The sequence below is a fragment of the Delphinapterus leucas genome, chromosome 9 (assembly GCF_059928025.1).
Source record: "Delphinapterus leucas isolate spDelLeu-1000000601 "Yukka" chromosome 9, BTC_Dleu_Yukka2, whole genome shotgun sequence".
In the NCBI taxonomy this organism is placed as follows: Eukaryota; Metazoa; Chordata; class Mammalia; order Artiodactyla; family Monodontidae; genus Delphinapterus; species Delphinapterus leucas.
Window position 1 is genome coordinate 92,722,566 of NC_143137.1, and position 14,763 is coordinate 92,737,328.

Sequence of the window (14,763 nt, forward strand, 5' to 3'; positions counted from 1 at the left end):
GTGGCGCAGGGAGGTCGGCTTGGTGCTTTGTGGCCACCTGGAGGGGTGGGATAGGGAGGATGGGAGGGAGGGAGACGCGGGAGGGAGGAGATGTGGGAACATGTGTATGTGTATGGCTGATTCGCTTTGTTGTAGAGCGGAAACTAACACACCATTGTGGGGCGATTATACTCCAATAAAGATGTAAAAAAAAAAAAAGAATGAAATAATGCCATTTGCAGCAATATGGATGGACCTAGAGATTATCATACTAAGTGAAGTAAGTCACTTAGAGAAAAATAAACACCATGTGATACCACTTATAATGCAGAATCTAAAATATGATACAAATGAAGTTATTTACAAAAGAAAAACAGACTTATAGACATAGAAAAGAAACTTATGGTTACCAAATGGGAAAGGGGCTGGGGGAGGGATAAATTAGGAATTTGGGATTCACAGATACAGACCACTACATATAAAATAGATAAAAACAAGGTCCTACTGTATAGTACAGGGAACTATATTCAATACCCTGTAATAAACCATAATGAAAAAGAATACAAAAAAGAATACATAGATTCTTTGCTGTACATCAGAAACTAATACAACACTGTAAATCAACTATACTTCAATAAAAAAATTAAATTACATTAAATTAATTTTAAAAATTTAAAAGGACTGGGTGAATCTGCATCTGGGATGCTAAAAACTGTAGAGGGCTGGCAATTGGAAAGACTTTTTTACTACAGCCAAATCTGGATCTGACTGTTATACAAGCCAGGGCACCCCCTTTAGTTCTTAGGCCTGAGAATGGGATCTAGAATGCAGAGGCTCTCAGAAGTGCCTGGATGGGCCCGGCTGCCCTCAGGGTTCCAGGTGACCCAAGGCTCTTTATCTTCCAATGCTGACTTGATACACTCAGCTCAGCTCTCTCTGGGCAAACCCAGCCCCAGTACAAGCAGTGAAGCTAAGGGGATTGGGAGGAGGCTCTTTCTGGAAAATTCTTTTCTAAGATCAAAAACAACTTCCAGCTCCAGGAGCCACTTGAAGTTAGAGACTGAGTCTCACTCACTCTTGGATTCCCCGTACCAAGTGCCTTGCCCAACCCAGGGGAATGGTTCGCAAAGGAGCACGTCTTGAATATCACTCAGTCCCCGTGGGTCTCAACTCTGGGTGCACATCAGAGCTTTTAAAAATGTGGCAGATCCAGTTCCACACTAAAGCAGTTAAATCAGTTTTGGGTGTTCGTTTTTGCTTTTGCTTTTCTATTTTATAGCGTCCTCAATGTTACTCTCATGTCAGGCTGGATGATGAGTTTCTGAGGGCTATTTCTTACTCTGGCTCTCAAGAGGAGGGTGGCAGCTGTCATTCCTAAGAAAGAGTCAGTTAAATATGATGTCAACTGCACATCCAGCTTTGGGCTCATCTAAGCTTTCCACAAATTTATTGTATCTATCTTAACACATGCAACATAGTAAACATAAGCCTAGAACACCAAAAGCTGTCCCGTGAAAAGAGAGTCTAATTCCCACCCTGGCTCCCTAGAGGCCACCATTTGTATCAGCTGATGTTTCCTCCTGAACACTCTGTGGCAACACACACGCATATACTCATGTAGAGATGCGTTTTAGAAGACAGACCCTCGTGTGCTTCAATGTGTTTGTAAAGGGTTCTGGGGAGAAAGGTACAAGATTCGTTTAGCAGATACTGCACCCTATCTACTGCACAGTGCATATTAAAGGTTCTGGGTGTACACAGCAATGTTTTTTTGCATCTGTCTCCTAGAGTAATGGAAATAAAACCAAAAATAAACAAATTGGACTTAATCAAACTTAAAAGCTTTTGCACAGAAAAGAAAACCATAAACAAAATGAAAAGCCAACCCTCAGAATGGGAGAAAATATTTGCAAATGAAGCAACTGACATGGGATTAATGTCCAAAATATATAAACAGCTCATGCAGCTCAACATCAAAAAACCAAATAACCCAATCAAAAAACGGGCAGAAGACCTAAATAGACATTTCTCCAAAGAAGACATACAGATGGCCAATAGGCACATGAAAAGATGCTCAATATCACTAATTATTAGAGAAACGCAAATCAAAACTACAATGAGGTACCACCTCACACTGGTCAGAATGGCCATCAACAAGTGGTGCTGGGAAAACTGGACAGCTACACGTAAAAGCACCATACACAAAAATAAACTCAAAATGGATTAAAGAGCTAAATGTAAGACTGGACACTATAAAACTCTTAGAGGAAAACACAGTCAGAACACTCTTTGGCATAAATCGCAGCAAGATCTTTTTTGATCCACCTCCTTGAGTAATGAAAATAAAACCAAAAATAAACAAATGGGACATAATGAAATTTCAAAGCTTTTGCACAGCAAAGGAAACCATACACAAAATGAAAAGACAACCCTCAGAATGGGAGAAAATATTTGCAAATGAAGCAACTGACGAAGGATTTTCTCCAAAATTTATAAGCAGCTCATGCAGCTCAATATCAAAAAACCAAACAACCCACTCAAAAAAAATGGGCAGAAGATCTAAATAGACATTTCTCCAAAGAAGACATACAGATGGCCAAAAAGCACATGAAAAGATGCTCAACATCACTAATCATTAGAGAAATGGAAACCAAAACCACAATGAGGTATCACCTCACACTGGTCAGAATGGCCATCATCAAACTCTACAAACAATAAATGCTGGAGAGGGTGTGGAGGAAAGGGAACCCTCCTGCTCTGTTGGTAGGAATGTAAATTGATACAGCCACTATGGAGAACAGTATGGAGGTTCCTTAAAAAACTAAAACTAGAGTTGTCATATGATCCAGCAATCCCACTCCTAGGCACATATCCAGAAAAGATGAAAACCCTAATTTGAAAAGATATATGTACCCCAATGTTCATAGCAGCACTATTTACATTATCCAAAACATGGAAGCAACCTAAATGTCCATCAACAGATGGATGGATAAAGAAGACGTGGTATATAAATACACACAGTGGCATATTACTCAGCCATAAAAAGGAATGAAAAATGATATTTGCAGCAACATGGATGGACCTAGAGATTGTCATCCTAAGTGAAGTAAGTCAAACAGAGAAAGGCAAATACCATATGACATCACTTATATGTGGAATCTAAAAAAATAATACAAATGAACTTATTTACAAAACAGAAACAGACTCACAGACATAGAAAACAAACTTATGGTTACCAAAGGGGAAAGGGGGAGGGACAATTAGGAGTTTGGGATTAACATATACAGACTATATGTAAAATAGATAAACAACAAGGACCTACTGTAGAGCACAGGGAACTATACTCAATGTCTTGTAATAACCTATAATGGAAAATATAAGAATATATATACACATACACACAGCTGGATCACTTTGCTGTACACTTGAAACTAACACAACATTGTAAATTAACTATACTTCAATTGAAAACAAAGTTCTGAGTGTTTCTCAAACTTTCTGAACATAGAACTCTTCTTTGGGGGGAGATTCTTTTAAAACTTTTTCCAGTATTGGCATTTTCGGGCACCTTATCTAGGTAAATGCTCACATGGCTGGGTCATGGCTGATAAATTCGAAAACGTGTCTTCATTCCTGGACATCCCTGGTCCCTTGTGATCCTTCCCCTAATGGGGTCTCAGCTACAGCATTCTGGGCTCACAGCCCCAGAAACAGAGGGCTACAGCAACACAAAAGTGTCTTTTAGATTTCTGACTTTTAAGCTACATCTTTGAGACAACATAATGAAATAACGGTTTTGAATCTCAAACGTCAAAGCCCCAGGGGACTCAGCACAGGCAGTTTCTGGCAGAAATCATAGATTTGGATGAATGTAAGAGAATACTTTTTTCCTGACCTAGGAGAGATTAAGACCCTCTGATTGAGGAAAGGAGAAAAAAAAGGAAGAGAGAGAGAGATCAGGTGCAGGTGAGTGTCCCTGAGAAAGGGAGCATGTGATAGAATCCCCAAGTTAGTTTGAAGATGTAAAAGCAGAAGGACCCGTGCTCACTTCCCCTTGGTAACTCCAAGGGGAAAGCAAACCTCATGGAGAAGCCACAAGTCCAGGACAGCACCAAGTGTGTTGATCAGAACTGTGTTCGCCACAAGGGATAGAAACTCTCAATAGACTGAGACACTGATTTCTCTCTCTCTCTTTATTTTTGGCCATGCCCCATGGCTTATGGGATCTTAGTTCCCCAACCAGGGACCGAACCCGGGCCCCCAGCAGTGGAAGCTCGGAGTCCTAACCACTGGACCGCCAGGGAAATCCCTGATTTCTCTTTAAAGTCCGGGTTGACTGTCCGGGGCCGGAAACATGCTCCATACCATGAAGAACCGAAGCCCCTCTGTGTTGTTGCTTCGCCTTGTGTGGCCTCAACATCCGAGTCCAAGTCCTGGGCAGCAGGATGGAGGAGGGGACAGAGAAAGAGCAAAGGAACCCACCTGCTCTTTCCTAAGAAAGGTCTACGGAAGCTCCTGTATATTTCCACCACATATGTTTAACCAGAAGTTAGCCACTTGGTATTATGGGTTGAGTTGAGTTCCTCAAAACTATAGGTGGAAGTCCTAACCCCCGCCGTACCTGTGAATGTGACTTCCTTTGCGGATGTAATCAGGTTAAGACAAAGTCAGTAAGGGTGGACCCTGATCTGATATGACCGGTGCCCTGTACGAAGGGAAGAGACACAGACACACACAGGGAGAGGTCAGCCATGTGGTGAGAGAGGCAGAGACTGAAGTGATGCCTACACAAGCCAAGGAGCCCAAGGATTGTCGGCAAAAATCAGAAGGCAGAAGAGGCAAGGAAGGATTCCTCCCTTAGAGTCCGCAGACAGAGAGCAGTCTTGTGACACCTTGATTTTGGACTTCTAGCCTCCAGAACTGTAAGACAATACATTTCTGTTGTTTTAAGCCACCCAGTTTGTAGGACAAAGTGGGCAATAGGGGGCATTAAGGTTTTCAAGTGGGATAACAGCGGGAGGAAATTTGTATTTTAAGGGGACTGTCTACCCAGTAAGCCATTAAACACTCAGCAGCCAGTTTAAGAGCCAGCAGAGGCCAGACCATGAAGGACCTTGAACGGCAGGCTTAGTAGTCCTCCGAGGGTGGAAATTACCTAATGAGATGCCCTCATTTACTATCTGAGAGGAGTCTGTGTCAAGGTTGTGCCTGAAGGCAAGGTCATCAGGAAAAACCTTTCTCTCCTCCTTCAGTTCATGTGTTACATAAGTGGGCCAAAGACAGCCTGTGTATTGGGTCGCGAGGTGTATTTCTTCACTGCAGACTGAGAACTGCCCAAAGCCTGCCAGGGAGAAACTCAAACTCTTACAAGTCCAGTTATTTTAAATAGATCCCAAACCAGCAGATTTCTAGCCATTTAGAGGCTGCCTACTTTGCATACCCTGCGAGACGTGGCTCCTTCACAAATGCCAGCTGTAGATAAGATAGAGTCTGGTAGTTATAAGCCCCCAAGTGACCTTTGTAGCTCTCTGACCCGGACACTCCTCACCATGCTCTGAGCCATGTACGACCCCTCTCTCCCAGTCCCAAATCCCTTGGACTTCCCTTGTCCTCCTCCACTTCTGGAGGGTGGCCCACTCACCAGAAGCCTCTCATGGTCTATATTGTGATGAACTTCTCCACATGTGCACACTTGTTCCAGCACAACTGCTTCCCTCATGGTCATATTTTTTCCCCTTGATCAGCCCCCAAGTCCCTTGAATCTCATCATCGTGTCCCAGGGCCTTGCCCCACTGACTGCTTCCAGGGACTGCAGCTTAGGAGGGCTCCTTGAACCCAGTCTTCCTGGATGAATCCTTTGGTCTGAGACCAGAGGGAACAGAACATACTGAGGAGAGGGTGTGGGATGGATACCACCCAGGGGCCTGGAGAGGCAGCCCCTGCACAGCCCCGAGGGGCTGTTTTCAGGATGCAGTCAAGATGCATCAACAAAGGATACCTTCTTCGTGAAATAAGCCAGACAGAGAAAGACTAATACCACATGGAATCAATGAATCACTTTTATGTGGAATCTTTAAAAAAGTCAAACTCATAGAAACAGTGTAGAAAAGTGGTTGCTAGGGGCTGGGGTGTGGGGGAAATAGGGCGGGGTTGGTAAAAGGGAACAAACTTCCAGCTGTAAGGTGAATAAAGTCTTGTTGCCAAGTCCAGGCTTGTACTGCTCGCTGCATGAGAGGCCAATAAATCGAGAGAGGAGGTGTTGGGGCAAGGAGGAGCTACTTCATTTGGAAAGCCAGCAGATAGAGAAGGTGGTGGATTCATGTCCCAAGTTAGAACTCAGGCTTCTTTTATACTAAAACGGGAGGGAGGAAAGTCAGACATTTCCTGGTTCCCGTCATCCCCCAGAGGGGATCATTCATTTCTTCCTGCCTGCGGTCATTCACAGGTGGGCTTGCTTAGGATTTTTCCTGTGAGCTAAATGAAGGTATTTCAGCTCAATGCTCATTACCTGGGAGGCAAGGTTCCCAGAGACAGGCCATTATGTGTAATTTAAGCTTACAGGCAACACCCCTTCAGTAACTAACTTGTAATAGAATACAAAGGTTCTTCCCTATTACAGTTCCCCACTGTCAAGGTCCATTCCACAGTCTTATGGGAAAAGGGAGGAAGACCGCTCTGGCTACTTCTGGAGACAAGTATCCTTAAAACCTTTAGTCAGTCCTGTTTTATCTGCAACTACTTGAACCTGATGGAACCCCTTAGCACTGTGTGGTCCAATTTGTAATTGAACTTGGGGTTTTGGTTCCAGGTCCCAATACATATACTCAATTCCTGTGCTATTTACTTGGAAACACATTGACTGACCCTTCTCCAGCTGCAACGAAATTCCCATCTCCTTCAGTTGTACAGGCAGACTTGCTGGAGGCAAAGTCATGAACAGAGGTTAGTACAGAGCCCCAAGTTTTAACATCATTGGCAACTGCTAGGTCTTTTAAAGCATTTACAGATTCTTCTGCCTGAGCAGACACCTGGAATGGCGTACCATACAATATTTCAAAGGGGCTAAATTTGAGCCTGCTTCTAGGAGCCACCGATCGATAGCAGGGCAACTGGCAAGGCCTTATCCCAAGTTAAATTAACCTCTTGACATAAACAATGTTCTTTTTAATGTACGACTCATTTTCTTGGTTTACCCTGCTTGATTGTGGTCTCTAGGAGGAATGTAGTTTCAATGGCTTAATCAAAATCAGGGTATCATTTCCCTAAGGAGGGCTTTAACCATTTCTGAGACTTTCTGTGCAGGTGGGATATGCTTCCACCCATCCCGAAAAAGTGTCCAGACACTAGCAGGTTATCTGAAATTTCTTGCAGCTCAAGGCATTTGAGTAAAGTCTATTTTCCGGTCCTCGATGGGGTAGGTTCCTGTGTTGAGTCCCCATCTGGGAAGGTCTGACAGCAGTCTTTGGGTTACTTTTAGCACAAATCATGCAATTCTGAGTGACATGCTGGATGGCTTTTTGTAGGTTAGGCCCCCCTATATATTTTTTTGAATCCCCTGTAAGGTGGCAAATCTCCTGCAATGGGTACTATCATGAATGTGCTGCAGCACAGGGGCCTGAGTACCTCAGGGATCGAAACAACTGTGCACTGCATTTCCAGCCAGGTTAGGTGTGATCCAAGTGAAACCCCACTCTGTCCTTTTCTGAATACACTGGCTGGTATTCTGACAGGTCAATCTGCGGGAGAAGTGATGCTCTTGCCTCAGAGGATATTGTTTTAGATTAGGTGTCCCATCATCCCCTTTTTTTTGTTTGTTATAAAGCAGAAACTAACAAAAAACCAAAGTAAATCAGTTATACATATACATATGTTCCCATATCTCTTCCCTCTTACGTCTCCCTCCCTCCCACCCTCCCTATCCCACCCCTCCAGGCGGTCACAAAGCACCGAGCTGATCTCCCTGTGCTTTGCGGCTGCTTCCCACTAGCTATCTACCTTACGTTTGGTAGTGTATATATGTCCATGCCTGTCTCTCGCTTTGTCACAGCTTCCCCTTCCCTTTCCCCCTCCCCATATCAAGTCCATTCTCTAGTAGGTCTGTGTCTTTATTCCTGTCTCACCCCTAGGTTCTTCACGACTTTTTTTTTTTTTTTTTTCCCGGTATGCGGGCCTCTCACTGTTGTGGCCTCTCCCGTTGCGGAGCACAGGCTCCGGACGCGCAGGCTCAGCGGCCATGGCTCACGGGCCCAGCCGCTCCACGGCATGTGGGATCTTCCCAGACCGGGGCACGAACCCATGTCCCCTGCATCAGCAGGCGGACTCTCAACCACTGTGCCACCAGGGAAGCCCTCCATCATCCCTTTTTAATGGGATTCGTATTGGCCATGTGTTTTTGGCCTAACCTGGGGTGCCATCTGTAAGCTTAAAGCATGTTCTGGAGCAACTCTGATGTCAAGCTGTCCTGGTAAAATCTTCAGGGTGAGGTCTCTCAGCAAGTTAATCAGCTCATTCCCCACTATCAATTTTACCTGGGGCTCTTGTGGGGAATTAAGCACCTCAAGTCCAAGGGAGCCCCTGGGCCTCCTCATTCATCAGAGTGTTCTTCTCTTTCTGTCATATGAGAGGCTCTCATCTTGTTTTTCTTCTTCTGTTCTCGCCTACGGCCACCTGTTTTCCAACGTTCTTCCTCATTACAGTAAGCACACTGTTCTTCCCCAATGATGGCTTACCTCTTGGGTTATTCACCTTCTGGGGATCCAACGCCACTGCCAACAAGTGGCATTTCGTTTCATTTTTGCAGCTTCTTTCTTCTGTTGTTGTTCCCTGTCGAACACTTTAAAAGCAACATCTACCAATCAAGAAGGGTTTATTCCAAATGTACCATCTAATTTTTGCAACTTTCTCCTGATATCTGAGGCACTTTGCCCCCTCAAATTTACCATTCTAATATTCTCAGGGGCCTCAAGATCTGCATTAAGATGATGTCTAGGGCTTTCCTGGTGGCGCAGTGGTTGAGAGTCCGCCTGCCGATGCAGGGGACACAGGTTTATGCCCCGGTCCGGGAGGATCCTGCATGCTGCAGAGCAGCTGGGCCCGTTAGCCATGGCCGCTGAGCCTGTGCATCTGGAGCCTGTGCTCCGCAACGGGAGAGGCCATAACAGTGAGAGGCCCGCGTACCGCAAAAAAAAAAAAAAAAAAAAAAGATGATGTCTGTAGGCCTGATAAATCCTTCCCAAAAATTCAGAGAGGTCTTCATTTGTTTTTGTTTTGTTTTTGCTACTTTGGTTCCCCTTTTCAAAGCCCTGCCAAGATGCACTAATAAGTAGTGCTCTAACAAGGGCATTCCTCCCTCTCTGGGGTCCCAATTTGGTCCAGCTGTGGGTCCTGCCAAGTGGGCTTCAGGTGCAGAGGATCCTCTGTATAAAGGAGGGTTGTGATCGATCGTTGCACTTAAACAAGTCTGAGAAACCCAGCTGGCTGGTCATTTGCATTTAGCCCCCTATATACAATAACAGCAGTGGCAATTGCCCTGACCTGGGAGTGGCTCTTGGCTCAAAATGGCTGCCCTGTTGGGCCTTAGATGGTGATACCAGACCAAGCCCCTGTGCCCCAGAAACTAACACAGGATTTTCTAATTGATCCCTAGAAGGAGGGGAAGTCCTGAGCCCCAGTGTCAGGAATTGGGGTTGGAAAGGAAAGGAAGGTGGTGGAAGGGGTGGATATATTGGCCTAACAGCCAGAGTGGCTGGGGCAGCTAGCTCAGCTGGAGGAGTTAAGGTTTGAAGCAACACATCCTCATTCTGATTCCCTTCCTTTTATTTTCCCTGATGTAATAACACAAATGCTTGCACATAAAGGATTCCATCAGTCTTTCCCACTTCTTCACAAAACAGCTACAGAGTCATTCAAAAGCCACTGTAAAACCGTAAATAGCAATTGATCATCTCTAACCGTTAAGGTTGCCTTTTTGCTTTAGCGTCAACCGATCGGGATTACAATGCAATTGAAAAGAAATTGGTTACTGCTGTGACATACAATTAAGATTAAAATTGTGACTGATATCATTTACCAGAATATACCAGAATTTTAGGAGTTCCATATAATTTCTAGAACATGTATATTAGTAACATTTACTTATATGATACAATCTAAGAAGTTTTATTGCCACTTATTTGACAATGTTTCCCATGTAATTTAATATACCAAATAAACCTAATTAGTTTAATATTCCGCTGAGATGGAGAGAAAACAAATTGAAGTGTTCCAGGGACCCTTTAGAAAACCTCAAAGTTAGCTAGAGGTGAAATGAATTCATTTAGAATTTGATCTTTGGAATTTTGTCAAACATACCAAAAAGTTCTAATCAGTGATAATAAAAGATCTCAATGGCAAATACAGATCACTTAAACAAAGAAACTCACAATTACCAAAAGCAGGTCAATATTTGAAGAAAACTTTGCCCTCTTAGAGAATCGAATTCAGGTTTTGTACCCTTTTACCTTTAACATTCATTTTCTTAATTAAGTTCGATCTTATCTTAGCCAATCCTGACCATGCACAAAACTCTTTCAGCGTTCCTCCTCCACAAACCTTCCACAACTTTTTGTATCCATATTAGTCTCTCACTTTCTTTTCCATTCAGAAACAATCAGCTCTAGGACAAAACCACCTTTTTCCCTTTAACAAAATGCATTTTCATTTCTCATACCTTTTTTGCTGAAACACACATCTTACATCTTTGCATACTGAAATCTTTCACTTATAATTTTTAAACTTAAAACCTTAATCTCTAGTGAAAACCAAGAAGCAAGTAATTCACTGGCATACTAGCATTTTTTTTTTTTTTTGCGGTACGCGGGCCTCTCACTGCTGTGGTCTCTCCCGTTGCGGAGAACAGGCTCCGGACGCGCAGGCCCAGCGGCCATGGCTCACGGGCCCAGCCGCTCCGCGGCAGGCGAGATCCTCCCAGACTGGCGCACGAACCCGCGTCCCGAGCATCGGCAGGCGGACTCTCAACCACTGAGCCACCAGGGAAGCCCCATACTAGCATTTTTTGATTGACAAACGTATGCTTTAGTCTTCCTCTCCTAAGAAGGCAAAGGTAAGTAAACTTAGACCTGCCCAGCAATTAATATTCTAATATTTTATCCTATTTGAAATGACCCAGATAGTTAATGAATTCTCTTCCTTTAACTTAGCTTCAAGTTACGAAAATATAGAGGTTATTTTAGATAGATGTTCCCCAAACATAATTATTCCTATAGAGTTCACCTAAAACTCTTACCTCATTTGCCTATTTTATTTAATTAAAAGCTTTGTCATATTTTTCTTGCTGACAAACTTTGTTAACAGGAATAATAAGGTCTTATTTGATTTCTAGTAAACCTAGGTACAATAAAAGTATTATACTTAATGTTGATGACTTTAAAGTATTAATCAAACCAACAAGCTTAACCTAACTTTAATACCAGATATCAATTCAATACTGAGTATTTCCTGAACCCGAAATCCATTCTGGCCAGTTGTTTTTATATTTAAGTATTTGTATAAGCACTTAATTTCCTTTAAGCCAGTTAAATAGAGCTCTTCTACCAATTAATTTTGGCAATGCCACACATCTATAACACAAGTACAGATACAAACACAGGGACCTCACAGTTCCCATTCCAAAATTTCAGCCATGAATCAGGTACAACAAAGTACAACCCATTAGTTACAAAAGAGATTGGATTCAAATTGGGTTTCTGGCAGATGGGACAAATCAAGATCACCTGTCTGTATGGCTAAACACTTTTTACTAACGTTTATGGAAAAGACACTTCTATTTGTAGCTTTTGGTGATTTTAGGAACACAGTGCAACCTTTTCTTCCTGAGAATGTCCCACTCTTAGACAAGAACAGACACTTTTTTTGTTTTTGTTTGTCTGTTTCCCTGTTCCTTTCCTCCATTTGATATCAGTAAAAGTTTTAAAATCACAAAACTGATTTTGTCTGTAAATGGACAAACAGTACTAAACAAAATGAAATGAAAAACCCAAAGGACAAACAGAAAATCCTAAATAAACGCTCAAGTTTGGTCTTGGGCTTTTACATATACCGACGACACAGGAGACCATAAATTGCATAATTAACACAGTAAGGGTAGCAGTCCGTGGTGCACAGGATCCCAAGATAACCCTGCATAAAGCCCTTGTGGAGATCCTAACAGGTACTGTGGCCACACATTGTTACAATAAAATATCATCTTCCGGGGCTTCCCTGGTGGCGCAGTGGTTGAGTGTCCACCTGCCGATGCAGGGGACACGGGTTCGTGCCCCGGTCCGGGAAGATCCCACGTGCCACGGAGCGGCTGGGCCCGTGAGCCATGGCCGCTGAGCCTGCGCGTCTAGAGCCTGTGCTCTGCACCGGGAGAGGCCACAACAGTAGAGGCCCGCGTACCGCAAAAAAAAAAACAAAACACTATCATCTTTCTCTCACCCATGCGTTCATAGCTGTAATCAGATCCTATATCCAAATTGCACCTCAGAGGACTTTCTTTAGGGATAGTTGAAACATTTCCCACTTTTAAAGACAGAAGTTCAAGACAAACAAAACATGAACTTCACACACAAATGCTAGCATCCAAAGAAACACTAACTGGTTCCCAAATCGGATAAAAGACCAACAACTCTTTCCTCTCTCCAACAGGGTACCCCAAACAAATTGGCTTACTCCAGAGAAAAAGCCCCAAACAGAGAGGAAATAAAGTTCCTGGCTGTACACAGCAAAGTGACTTACCCTACTACATGGAGCCCACCAGCTTCCAAATGTTTCTTGCTCCAACTGCCAAGCGCTGGGGCAGCAAGTGCCACTTCGGGGAATTTTGAAGGGAAGAGCCTCAGGACAAGTGGTCCTGGCAGCTGCTAGGGCCTTAACTGAAAATTCCCCAACTGGACTAGCTAGCCACGACCATCGAGGCTCTTGGCTGGATCCCCAAAATTTGTTACCTACCTCAAGCTCATATTGCTTGCCGCACAACAGGCCAATAAATTGAGAGACAAGTTCTTGGGACAAAGAACAGTAACCTCACTTGGAAAACCAGCAGACCGAGAAGACGGTGAACTCACGTTCCAAGTCAGAATGCAGGCTTCTCTTATACGAAAAGGGGAGGGAGTAACGTCGAACACTTCCTGGTTCCCGTCAGCCTCCGTAGGGGCTGTGTTAATTTCTTCCTGCCTGCAGCCACTCGCAGGTGGGCCTGATCAGGATGTTTACTGCGAACTAATCAAGGTTATTTTGGCTTAATGTTCATTACCTGGGAGGCAGGGGTCCCAGAGATGGGCCTATACTTTAAGCTTATAGGCAACATCCTTTTAGTGATTAACTTGTAATATATAGAATACAAAGGTTCTTCCCTATTACAGTCTGAGGGTCTAACTTAAAACTTGGTTACTATAGTTGAAAACACAATTGTATAACTGAAATTTGCTAAGAGAATAGAACTGAAATGTTCTCACCAAAAAAGACAAATGTTTAAAGTGATGGATGTTTTAATTAACCCAATGGGGGGAATCATGGATGTTTTAATTAACCCAATGGGGGGAATCATTTCACAATGCAAACATATAATTTCACATGTAGCAAGTCACCATGATGTACACTTTTAAAAAGCTTACAACTTTATGTCAATTATACCTCAATAAAACTGAGGTATAGGGCTACATCTGGACATTCACTGAGTTCAGCACAAATGATCACCTTCAGAGCAGAGGCTGAGGTAGAGAGTCTAGAACTGAGGTTCTAACGCATCTGAGAATCCAAATTCCTGGAGGGTTGGAACCTTGTCTTATTCATTACTGTATCCCCAGTCCTTGGAACAGGGCTTGGCTCAAAGATGGCCCTTAATACACACTGAACAAAGGAAAGGAGGAGGACTGACCTCCTTCCAGGGACACTCCCCAAGCTGGGCTGAACCAGGTTCTATGGCCATGTGAGAAATAGACCCCTGGCCTTTTGGGTCCAAAAGATACCATCCCTCACCCCACACACACATGCAAATACCAGGGAGTAGATGCCTGCGCTCTAGGAATGTCCAGCCTGGCCTCCGTGGCTACAGACCCACATTTTTCACTATCTGCTGAACTCGTGGAGCAGGACGAAGGGGACACAGCTGGCATCCCGGCCCCCTACAACTTGGCTCTAGCCAACTCCCACCCCCCCACCCCCCACCCCCACCCCCGCCATGTACACCTCAGTTTGTGGAGCTGACATTCGATTCCCAGGGTGGTATTTCCCGCCTCCGCCCTCCCCGTTCAGGAAAATCCCTCCCATCGCTGCCTGAACCTCCCTCAGCCTTCCCAGGCAGAATCAAGTCAGCGATGGATTCCTCAGCGAGGCCTTCTCCTCCATCCTGCCCCACCCACGGCCACCACTCCTGGAACAGACGGCAGTGCTGGCACTGAAAACTAAATTCAGAAGGCGGAGCATCTGGGGGTAAAGAAGAGGTGAACTGGGGGACCACGCGTGAGTAGGTGCCTGTGGGACACCCAGGAGGAGAGCAAGCTGCGTCTCTCAGGCGCTTAGTCCTCGCCCGGCACCATTCTTCGCAACCCCTGAGTAGCTAGCCCCTCGTCCGGCTCCGCTCACCTCCAACTCCTCCACTCCTGCCCAGATACCGTCGACGTCACGGGGTTCCCGCTATCTCATTGGTCTACATTTCCTCTCCGCGCCCGTGCGTGGGAAGGAGGGCGAGCCATGGTCCCTGGGGGTCAGGGAAGCGGGTTTCCGTGGTGATTGCAAACTGGC